Source organism: Dermacentor variabilis, chromosome 2 (genome assembly GCF_050947875.1).
Source record: "Dermacentor variabilis isolate Ectoservices chromosome 2, ASM5094787v1, whole genome shotgun sequence".
NCBI classification, from domain to species: Eukaryota; Metazoa; Arthropoda; class Arachnida; order Ixodida; family Ixodidae; genus Dermacentor; species Dermacentor variabilis.
In genome coordinates, this window is record NC_134569.1 from 176,684,435 (window position 1) to 176,696,408 (window position 11,974).

Genomic DNA, 11,974 nt, shown 5'->3' on the forward strand with positions numbered 1-11,974 from the left:
GCTGCAAGGTTCGTCGAAAGTCACGACGACATTATTGTCGCCGTACATAACTAGGCACTTCGACGCCATGGCTCGCAAAAGGATGCGCCGACCGCAATCAGGGAACCCTCGACTAGACCAACAGCAAATTTTGCACAATACGGGATAGATAGCAAAAATCAGCGATGGCAGTTTGACGAACGCGTGCGATGGCGCCGCTCTTCGAATGCTGTCGCTGACACTGCGGCTTCGACTCCGACTGGATGGATGTCAGGCTACAGTCTATATATATGCTATGCAGTGGCTATAGAACTCTATAGTGAGACGTCACATGCGTTTATTGAACTAGCATGGTTGATAGCGGCGCGCAGCGTTCACTTTCGTATCATCTACGCGAGAAGTACGGTCACCAAAATGTATCACTCCGCGCGTTTCGTCTATGCTTCGCTACGCGCAAACGGTATAGTCCGTATAGTGGTACGAACTAGAAGACAGTACGTGCTAGTATACTGTACCAGCGACGTTTGCGCGCGCGAACTGGTTGAGTGAAATTTGCGTCGTTTTGGTGCGTGTGCGATCTGTCGTGCGTGTCATTGGTAAGTCCGCGATACTCCTAAAATGTGAACATTTCGTTTCCGGAACGGTTAGGAAATGCACTAGCGTACTTCTGAGACTTTGGTGACTTGTGACACGAACAATGAATGTGAAGTATTGTCCAAGGTGCCCGTTCAACTCATGCCAATTTACACGAGTCGTCACGCACATAGGCCTAGTGCACAGTGCGGAGCCCAATTTCAGTGTATACTGTGGCATCGAAGGCTGTGCGAGCACGTATACAAATTTCTCTTCATACAGATCGCATCTGTATCGTCGGCATCGTAACTTACTTGAAGAAAACAGCAGCACTTTGCAACAGCGACACACTGAACAGCCTGCTGGTGGAGGAAATTCAAATGTGCAGGACGGCGAACAGTTTCCACAAGCAATGGACTGTACTGACGCCAGCGCAAACGTTTCCAGTGAACGACCTTCCACAGATGATTTGTCGTCAGAGCCTACAACGGCTCCACTTGATCGCTTCGAGTGCTTTCTCAAGCAGGCAAAGTCTACTATATGGAATTTCTTTTTCTGTGTCACAGAGAAACATTGTCTGCCACATACAGCAGCTGTCAATGTGTTTGTTGAATTGCATGTGATGTTCGAATTAGTGCTAAAGGCTTACAGTAATGAGATTGCAGATGCCATGAAAGCATCGGCAACAACTCCTGATGTACAACGTCTGCTCGACTGCTCATTTGTGCCTGAGCTTTTCCGTGGTCTTGACAGCAAACATCAGCGAGATGAATATGCTATGAAAACGTTTCCTTTCGTAGCACCTGAGGAACAGTATTTGGGCCAGGCTGCAAAGTACCACTACATTCCATTGCCGAAGCTTCTCACTGCAGTTTGTGAAATTCCTGACATTGCCGCTCATCTAACAACGCCTGGCATTGTGAATCATGCACCCTGTATGTACAGAGACTACACTGATGGTCTTGTGTACAGGGAACACCTTCGAGCTCTAATCTCTGAGGGTAGCACACACACCATCATCACTTTGTTCTATACTGATGAGATTGAAGTGGTAAATCCATTGGGTGCCAAACGAGGCAAGCACAAGCTCCTTGCTGTGTACTGTGCCTTGTTAAACCTTCACGCCAAGCACAGGTCACAGCTTGACAACATCTATTTAGTCATGCTCGTGCGCTATGCCGATGTGAAGACTCATGGTTTAGACAAAGTATTGCGACCAATGCTAGACGACTTAGAGCACATGTACAAGGACGGCCTCACAATTAAAATCAGGGGAGAGAAGATACATGCCACTGTTGTTGTGCTTGCCTTTTGCGGTGATAATCTTTCCCTAAACCGCTTAGGTGGATTTTCTTGTTGTTTCAGTAAAGGACGAGTTTGCAGGTACTGCATGGTATCAATAAAGCACTTGGCCGTAAAGACTAGCGAAACGATGTGCAAGGCCCGTACGTTAAAGAGGCACCAGTTGCATCTTCAAGCAGTTACAGTGAACGCAGTTAACAAGTCCTTGTATGGCGTGAATGAGGTATCGCCTCTTCTGCAGTTGCAGTATTTTGATGTGACCCGGCAGTTGCCTCCAGATCTAATGCACGACATGTTGGAAGGGGGAGGAGAATGTGTTCTGCGGCATGTTCTAAAATCTCTAATATCTAGTCACTTGATCTCAAAAAAAGACCTTGAAGCAGTGTCATCATATGACTATGGTCCGAGTGATGCAAAGAACAAACCCCCACCGTTAAACATGGCATTTTTAGACAGCCACTCTGTCTTGGCAGGCACTGCATCAAACAAATGGTGTTTCTTTAGGTTTTTGCCATTGATACTAGGATCGAAAATTCCAGAAGGAAATGAAGATTGGGAGATCTTTTTGAAGTTCCGTGAAATTTTAGACATCACATTTGCATCTGAAATCTCATCTGCACGCCTTTCTTATTTGGATGTAATTGTGCAGACCTTCTTAATTGAATTTGCAGGCAGATATGGCCCTCTTGCAGTCATCCCCAAGCTGCACTACATGGTGAATTATGCAAGGTTTGTACGTGAAGTTGGCCCTCTCAGACATTTTTGGTCAATGAGATTTGAAGCAAAGCACCAAAACTTCAAGAAACTGGCAAGAACAGTCAAGAATTTCAGAAATTTGACGTATACACTAGCAAATCGACACCAGCTGAAACAGTGCACCAACTGCATACATTTCAACTTTACCAGGGGCTTCAAACAGCTAGAAGTAAGCCTGTCGATTGGAACACACTTCCAGGCTGTGCCAAGGAAGTCTTGCCACTGAGAGTCTATGAAGTAAACAGTGCAACGCTTGATCAACGCTCATACAGGTGTGGGAGTGTTCTTGTTGCGACTTCGGAGGAAGACCCTGAGTTTCATATGATTGAGTCGTTAATTGTAGCAAGTGGAAGGCTCTACCTCCTCACAAGAACTTTACTAGTGGAATGCTTTGACCGTCACAAGTATTGCTATCGCGTCAAGAGATCAAGTGATCAGAAGATATGCCAGCCAGATGACAAGTTTGAACATTACCTGCTGGACTTGTATCAAGGTTCTAGACTAGTTCCTCGATGGGAAACTTGGTGAAATGCATATGCAACAATGCATATTTGTATTACCTATGAGTGTTGTGCAGAGGAAGTGTTCCTGTTTTGCATTGTTTTAATATTTTAAATGCTTTGTATTTTTAATGCTTACAACTTAAGACAGTGCCGCCAATACGTCTAATAAATTTTCTTGTCCTGCCTTATTTGCTTCTCCCACAAAAAAAATTTTTTTTTGTGTGTGACTATATCACATTATTCATAGCTATGGCATGCTCTTCCACAACATAACCCAATATAGAAATGTTCAAAGTCTTAATGCCAAAAAGAAGGCAATGTAAATTTGCTAACTGTCGGTCCTAAACATCAGTGGTGTTGAAATAATGTGATTTCAATGGAAACTATGGGAAATGCTAGTTTGTGCGAACATGTGCACAAATAAAATATCGACAGGACAAGTGCTCAATGTTGCATAACAAAGCATGTGCTTATGGTGGATTGTCCTGCATAATGCTTGCCGTGATGCAAGTTGACCAGGGGGGTGATGGGAGGGTTAGTGAAGGCTCAAAATTTCATTGTATAAAAATAGCGTTACTCGAACAAGGACTGATGAAAGTGAGGGCAGGACATGTGCTCCACTCGCAACCAATTTTTTCTGGTAAGGAATGTTAACAAATATACAAATAAAAATGGGCGAGTTGAAACTATGAAGGAATCACAACTGTGCAGCAAACATAAAAGATTACACTCTTGCTACTGTGCCAAGCACCATAGAGATTCTGAAATTCTTTATCATTGGTGGTAGAGTACTTTGACTGGCATAGCTATTGCTTCTGTGTCTGCAAGTCAGACTACTAGCAAAATCTGTTTTAACATTATGTGCTGGACTTGCATTGAAATGGCTGAAGAAGTCACAAAGTGGGAAACGTGGCAGGCATGCACATGGCAACCCAGGCAAAATTGAAAAAAGAAAAATGCCTCATTAGCTGAGAAGTACTGAATCATGGGCGTGATGCACAGCCGAGGCGACGCTGCAGAAATGCCATCAGTAGAGCTTTCCATGCTGTGCTTATCGATTTCGGGCAGTACGAAACGCGATGCCCTGCTGGTGAACAAAAGTATCTGCTCGTCTGAGCTATGCCTTGACGGAAATTGTGCATAATTTTATGCATGCGAGGCTTTGTACGTAGCATGCCTTCCTTCGCCAAGGAAGCAAAGTGCTGTGCCATATGCATACACTGCATGCCAGAAGTTGTAGACAGTTTTACTGCACTGCTGCTTTCGTCTATATGTACTGAAGTTGCACAATGTTGAGCTGCTACGGTAGGGTGTTGCACTGTGTGTCTACTCGCTTAACAGGCATCCACTCTGAAGCATGGCCTCAGAACAACAATGTAATCAACTAATCAAACAAATAAAAGAGTAAATGAGCTGATGGCATTAGCATTATGGCTGAGCTTCAGCAGTTCTGGTACGTGTTTACAGTGAGAGTGCCCACCAAAAATATTATGCAGCAAAAGCACATTTCCAGACATGACTATCGGTAAATAGCGTGACTGAGTGCCTGGAGCCTTTGCATCGATGCGCAGTAATTTTGCTTTTATAGAAGTAACGATTTGCCAGCAGTAATTTCATTTGTTGGGAATAATTTGTTTACAGCAATGCAAAATGTGAAAACGGATGTTTAAACACCACTTCTTATCTACAGTTCGCTAGCTTCAGGCTATAAGTGGCTGTCTCTACCACATCAGTTGACTGATTTTTTTTTTTGCCTCTCCTCTCTGCAATGTGTTTTGCATTAGTTTCTACCACTCTAGGAACTTTCGCTTACTTATGTGGGCCATTTTGCCATCAGAAGTCCCCTTAAATCTTGTAAATTTCTGTGCATGGCAGCGTTTAAATTAAGACAACACCCGCAGTTTTATAGGCTCGACTACATTTTTGCACCAGCTTTTTGCATGGGTAAGGGAAGAATGGGGTGCTCTCTTCACAAGATGAGACAAAGGCAACTCTGAGGGAATGCAGGTGCCTTTTCTGGTAGCTGGACTTCCGAATAAACCGAGAAATGCAGCCTGAACACGCAAACAAAGCAAGCGAGAGCGGCTGTACAGCCCGGTGACAGCGCAACCCAATGCAGAGAACTGTGACTTCTACTACCAAGCCTATCTTGTTGCTCGCCACCATGTTGCAGCATGGCATGTTCAAAACTCCAGCTTGTCAAGTCCATTGTACATACAGCAAACAACTCCTAAAATCATTTGTAGGTGATCTTGATAGCCTCACTGCTGTCCATGGGAGACAATGCACAGTTGCTGCTCCTATATGAAATAAATGTTTTGACACACCTAACAGGAAGTTATGTCATTAATGGATCTGTAACATTCCTTCAAACATGAAATGTTTGTATGGCTTGTATGAAAGTATTCTTTAGACATCTAGGGTGATTCCTCTCGCATATGCATTGACATAACTCCAAGTGGAAAATGAAAACAACAGCTCTTCGCAAAGAAACACAAGCTAGCATATCATCTGGGGAAAGCAGGTAAACATAAGCAAGAGCATTTTCCTGCACGATTTAACACGAAATCTCCTGACTACAGGATACCAGGCTATCGCATAAGGCCTAGCTTGCTTAGGTGGAGGCTTGGATGAGTTGGTGGTCCCTAATCTTCATGTACAGTGCACACAAGGATGAGACACACAAAAAATGTGGCACGTGCACAGCCATATTCTTTTTTCATCTCATCTTTGTGGTTGCTGTATGTAGAAGGTCATGTAAGACACAATGTGCCATATGGCACAGCATGTGGCTAAGTGCAATGCTATTTGAGCAGAAACCAACTGTTAACGAAGGTAAGGCAGAAGAATAAAATAAATAAAGCGATTGTTGCAAGTTTGCACTTCACATGTTTGATCAGGGTTTTTCTACACCAACTGGCCTCAATATCGCATGCTATTAGCATGCAGTACATACTTAAATATGATCACTTCTCTGATTATGAGAGCTAAGCATCGACTGATAAAATGCAATGAAGCTATAAATATGCTGTAATGCTTTAGGGCAAGCAGGTAATCTATAAATAGCAAGATAAATAGCGTCTTCTTGACCTTGTCCCCACTGCCGACAAAAAAGGGAGTTGAGAAGTCACTGGCATGCAAACTATCTTGCGCACCTCTGATGCATTGCTTACTCTAATAACTGTTCGACTAATAAATGGTGTTTACTTATTGATGCTGCATAATATAATTTCAAATATGTTAAGCTTACTACAGCTTTAAACTATTGCATCATGTTTAAGCCCATGGTCTCAGATTAGGTGATGGGATGAATAAATATGCACAATTCCTCTTGTTGAAATTCAAGTCCAGTACTACATAAATAAAAGTCAACCTACATACAGATAGCAATCTTACTATCAGAGCCATATTCTTATCCAATCAGCTTTAATATGCTGCTGAATTGCGCTTAGACAAAAATTTTAAAGCAGGTGTACCTGATGACTTTGAGAGCCAGTTTTAAAACTGTCATGACATGATGTCACATAAATAAAACAAGTTTGTTTTGCTTTTGCACATAAGCTTAACCAGCAGCAAAGGTCTCAAATAGGAACCCATTTTTGCAATTCTGTTGGTCTAGCAGCAACATCACAGAATGTCTACATAGTCTTCTACTTTTAGTAGCAAGTGCAGCCAAAGTAGATAATCGGTGCGCATGTAGCGCATTACTTTTTTTTTTTATGTAGGTGAAATTTCTAAGCATATTGTATAATTAGAAACAGTATTGCTGCATAACAGCAATTAGGACTCAAGCACTGTATTCTTTGTACATCTAATATGATGTTGTGTATTGCCTCCTTCCTCTGTAATGCTGTGTAACACTGAGGGCACACACACACATAGCGAGAGGGAGAGAGAAAGAGCTTGTTGTATCCAACTCTGCGGGCAATCCAAAATTTATTTACACAATGCCAGCCTTGGCCTGCAGACTTTACAGATAATAACTAAACACTGAAGGTAGGGAAATTTTTCACTGTGTCTAAACAATGGATAGAACAAAGTGCTGATGAATACCAATGCACATGGACATGTATGTTTCAAAATGCAAGATTGTACCTAGATATGACAGTTGAAGGGGCTGATAAATGCTGATCAGAAAATGCTGTGAAAGCCCCTTTCTGTTATCCTGCAATAATTTAATTATGCAGCATTTTACTTTCTTGTCTCTCCATATTGTTATTCTAAGTGATAAATTTCAGCTGGCAGTTGGTTAGCACTCTGTCATGTCCTTTCATACCCTCTCTCTCATTTGCATGCTGCAAAAAGCTCTCTTCTGTCCAATTAGTAATCAACCCGATTTCAACATATGCTGGTGAAAGTCTCTGTAAATCATTAGGCTATCCCCAAAATTACTTATGGCATTTTAGTTGCCTTAACTTCTGAGAACAGAGAATAAGGTGTGCGTAAATGATATCAGTCAGTGACATGTGTTGCCCTTTCAATGATAAGGATCGACTGAATGAGAACAATCATCTTCGGTAACTTACAAACGTCGAAAAATGTACAATGCAGTGAAAGTTACAATGTCTGCATGGTGAACAATGGAGCTCAGTGCAAGGCTAACTTTATTTTCTTCTCCATGAAGCTGTACACAGACTCACTTTAGTAAGGGTATGTGTGCAGGCTGATACAATGAGTTTTTTTTTTCATTCTTAGGTCACTATATAATATAACTAAAAGCTTGATATTTAGGTTAGATTATCGCCAGGAATGTAGCCAGGGGGGTGCACACTTGACACCAGACAGATGGGGGACCATACCAGTGTTCAGTGACATATATTGAGCAGCAGTTATCAACACAAGGATCTGAGCATGATGGATAATGAAGGCATGACAGACTCGGGGGCGATGGAGACAAAGCTGTGGTGCAAATATGGCCTGTCAAGTCAATCATGGCATTATTTGTGGTGCCCTGAAAGGTGCCTCCTAGGGCAATACATAAAATGAGGTGTTAAGTATATGAGATATTAGTCCTACCCGTCGCTCCGCTACCACGGCTAATATCCTTGATCTTGTCCTAACAAATAACCCGGACGTTCTTTCTGATATACTACATTTAAATGGTTTATCCGATCACGACATTATCACTGGTTGCATCACGCATCCATTTACTGAAAAGAAAACTACCATTAAGCAAATTCATTGCTACAATCGCGCGAATTTTGAGATGATTAACTCGGAACTAAACACCTTCTCTGAAAGCTTCCTGGCTCAGTATTCATCACGCTCAATCGAATCAAACTGGCTGGCATTCAAAACCACCTTGACTCACCTTGTTGATAAGTATGTGCCAATCATCACCATCCGACATCATAAAAATTCACCTTGGTTCACACATCGTCTTCGTCGTCTTAATAATAAGAAAAAACGTTTGTACCGCCAAGCAATGACCACACGTCTCCTGTCATCATGGAACAAGTACAGAAATTGTGATAAAGAGTATCAGTCCCTGCTTAAAACAACCCGTCGTAATTTCTTCACTCACGACCTGTCTACTATGTTAACCAATAATTCTCATAGATTCTGGCGCATTATCAATCCGAGTTCCTATCCTGATATAGTACTAATTAATGCTGACGGACAACCAGTCACTGAAACTGAGTGTTCGCAGCTTCTAAACGATTCATTTTCATCAGTATTCACCAATGAAGATATAACTTCTTCGCCTATATTAGAGCCATTGCCTAACATTTCCATGCCAGAAATTGTCATCAGTGATTCGGGTATTTTTGCCCTGTTGAATAACCTCAAAACTACTACTAGCTCTGATCATCTTGGTTTCAATAACAAGGTACTTAAAAACGCTTCTTTAAACATTTTTCAAGTGTTATCAGCCATGTTTTCACAATCATTATCATCTGGCATTATTCCTCATGACTGGCGAATAGCTAAAGTAATACCAATATTTAAATCAGGTGATCGCTCTGTCCCACTTAACTATCGTCCTATCTCATTAACTAGCAACATATGTAAACTTCTCGAGCACGTCATACACACACAAGTCATCAACTACCTAGAAGACCATGATATCATCTTCAAGTACCAGCACGGTTTTCGCAGGGGTTATTCATGCGACACTCAGCTCGCCGGATTTACTAACGATATATTTTCCGCATTTAACGAAGGATTCCAAGTTGACGCAGTGTTTCTTGACTTCTGTAAAGCTTTTGATCGCGTTCCTCATCACAGGCTTCTAATCAAATTAACACACTTAAACATTCACCCAAACGTTCTTGCATGGATTAAAGATTTTCTCTCCGACAGACAACAGTTTACCTGTGCTAATGGCTGTAACTCTTCTTCTGTTCCTTTAACATCTGGAGTCCCCCAGGGCAGCGTCCTCGGTCCCCTACTTTTCTTAATTTTCATTAATGATCTACCCAAATGTGTCTCATCTCGAATTCGATTATTCGCAGATGATTGTGTTATATATCGTAATATTAGTAATGACGCTGACCGACTTTCCTTACAAACTGATCTTGATGCTGTGACCGCTTGGTGCTCTTCGTGGTTAATGTCTTTAAATACATCTAAAACCAAGCTAATGTCATTTACCAACCATTCCACTCGACTTCCTACCACCTACTTTCTCAATAATGCTAGAGTAGAACTTGCGCCAACTTACAAGTATCTTGGCCTTCATCTTCAGTCTGACTTAACTTGGCATTACCATATTAACACCGTCTTAGCATCAGCTAACCGAGCACTCGGTCTTCTTAAACGTAACCTCAAGGACGCACCTTCTCACTTAAAAAAACTTGCTTATATCACGCTGATCCGCCCAAAAATTGAATATGCTTCTGCCATATGGGATCCCGATCAAGCATACATAATCAACAACATTGAATCTTTGCAAAACCGTGCTGTTCGCTTCATCGTTTCCGATTATTCACGCTTCACCAGCATCACATCGTTAAAACAACGTGCCGAGTTGGAATCACTATCACGTCGACGCCAGTTTGCTCGCCTAACCTTATTTCATAAGCTTTATCACCATTCCACGCTTCACGAAGACTTCTTTTCACCACCCCCTGCAGTTTTCCCGCGCCGTGACCACGCTAACAAAGTAAAACGCATAATGTGCCGCTCGTCGCTCTACGCAAAATCTTTTATTCCTCGCACAATAATAGAATGGAATAACCTACCATCACACATAGCTACTGAAGTTAGCCTACCATCTTTCCAAACTTTGTTGCAAGAAAACGGTTAGTGCTAGCAGATTAGATATTACTTATGCCTATATGCACATATTAACATATGTAAAATGTTCTTGTGTTTTCATGACTAAGTGCATTTACCCCTTGTTCATATCTATATATTTTATGTTCCTTGTGTGTATGTTTATTTTATGTAGTTTTATTGTGTATATTTCATGTTTGTACCCCCCCCCTATGTAATACCCTCATGTGAGGGCCCTTAGGGGTAATGTAAATAAAAAAAAAATAAAAAAATATATGAGAGGAGTTCTGATCGTCAGCACCTGTAGTGATGTGCATATATATGTACACATCAGGATTTGTGTCATTGTGTGCATGAACATGCACACACACATTAACACATTTAAGCAGTGATTCCTGTACGGTTCTGGAGAAAAGAATACAGTGACACGACACGGATAAAAGTTGTGATTGTGGGATGAGCTGGAGAATGGTCTAAAGTTTTGGATGAAAGCCCAAAAATGTCTCGTAATGTTCTTAGACTAGATTGAATATAGATGAGGGATTAAGTGGAGAGATTGCTGCTTCATTCTGAGAGATTACGGCTACTCTATTCCACTCATCTATTTATTTTTTATTTTCAAATACTGCAGCCCTATTCAGGGCTATTGCAGGAGTGCAGGTACAACAAACACAAGAAGCAGAAAAAAAGGCAGTTGAACATAATAGATGAATAAAAAAAGGACAGCAGTCTTATCACACTAGTGCTTCTAGAAAATCACAGTGCCAATTCACGCACAGAACCGGGTAACTCGTTCCAACAATCAGCAACTCTCAGGAAATAACTGTGTTTGAACATGTTAGTGCATGCAAAGAAAGGCTTTAGGTTGAGGGTGTGACAACGTCTAGTTGGAAGAGCACTGGCATACACAATGTAATCAACAGCGGATAGTCGACAACATGAGTGAATAATTGAATGTGATAGCTTCATGGAATCTATCTGCCACCTCGTGCATAGAAGAGATAAAATCAAGGAATTCATTGTGAATAAGGGCGACAAATCACGATCATAGCGATGGCAAATGAAATGAACAGCCTTCCTTTGTACAGATTCAACTTTGTTTATGTCGCGCACTTTATACAGGTTCCAGACGCATGAAGCGTACTCTAATACAGGACGAATGAGTGTATTATACATTAGTAATTTAGTGTGCTTTGGCAATTTACATAGTTTTCGTCTCAAGTAACCTAATTTTCTTCGTGCTATAGATGTAATGTGATCAATATGCTGGGACCACTTCATGTTGTGCATCAAGATAACTTCAAGGTATTTGTACACCTGTGCCTGGGGAACTATTGTGTTATTGAAAGCGTACGCACGCTGTGAAGGAAAATGGCTGTTTGTAAATGACACTACTACAGTTTTTTGAAAGTTAATGCGCATCTGCCAGTCCATACACTAGGTGCAAAATAGGTTGAAGGAATCGTGAAGTAAGGTGTGATCACTAGGAGAAGAAATTACCTGGTATAGGACGCAGTCGTTGGCATAAAGACAGACTTTTGACTTAATATTGTTTTGGCGAAGGTGCTATAAAGAAAAAAAAGGGACCAAAATTACTTTAAAAAGAAATGCTGATTGACATGTAAAAATTGGTAAAAGAATAA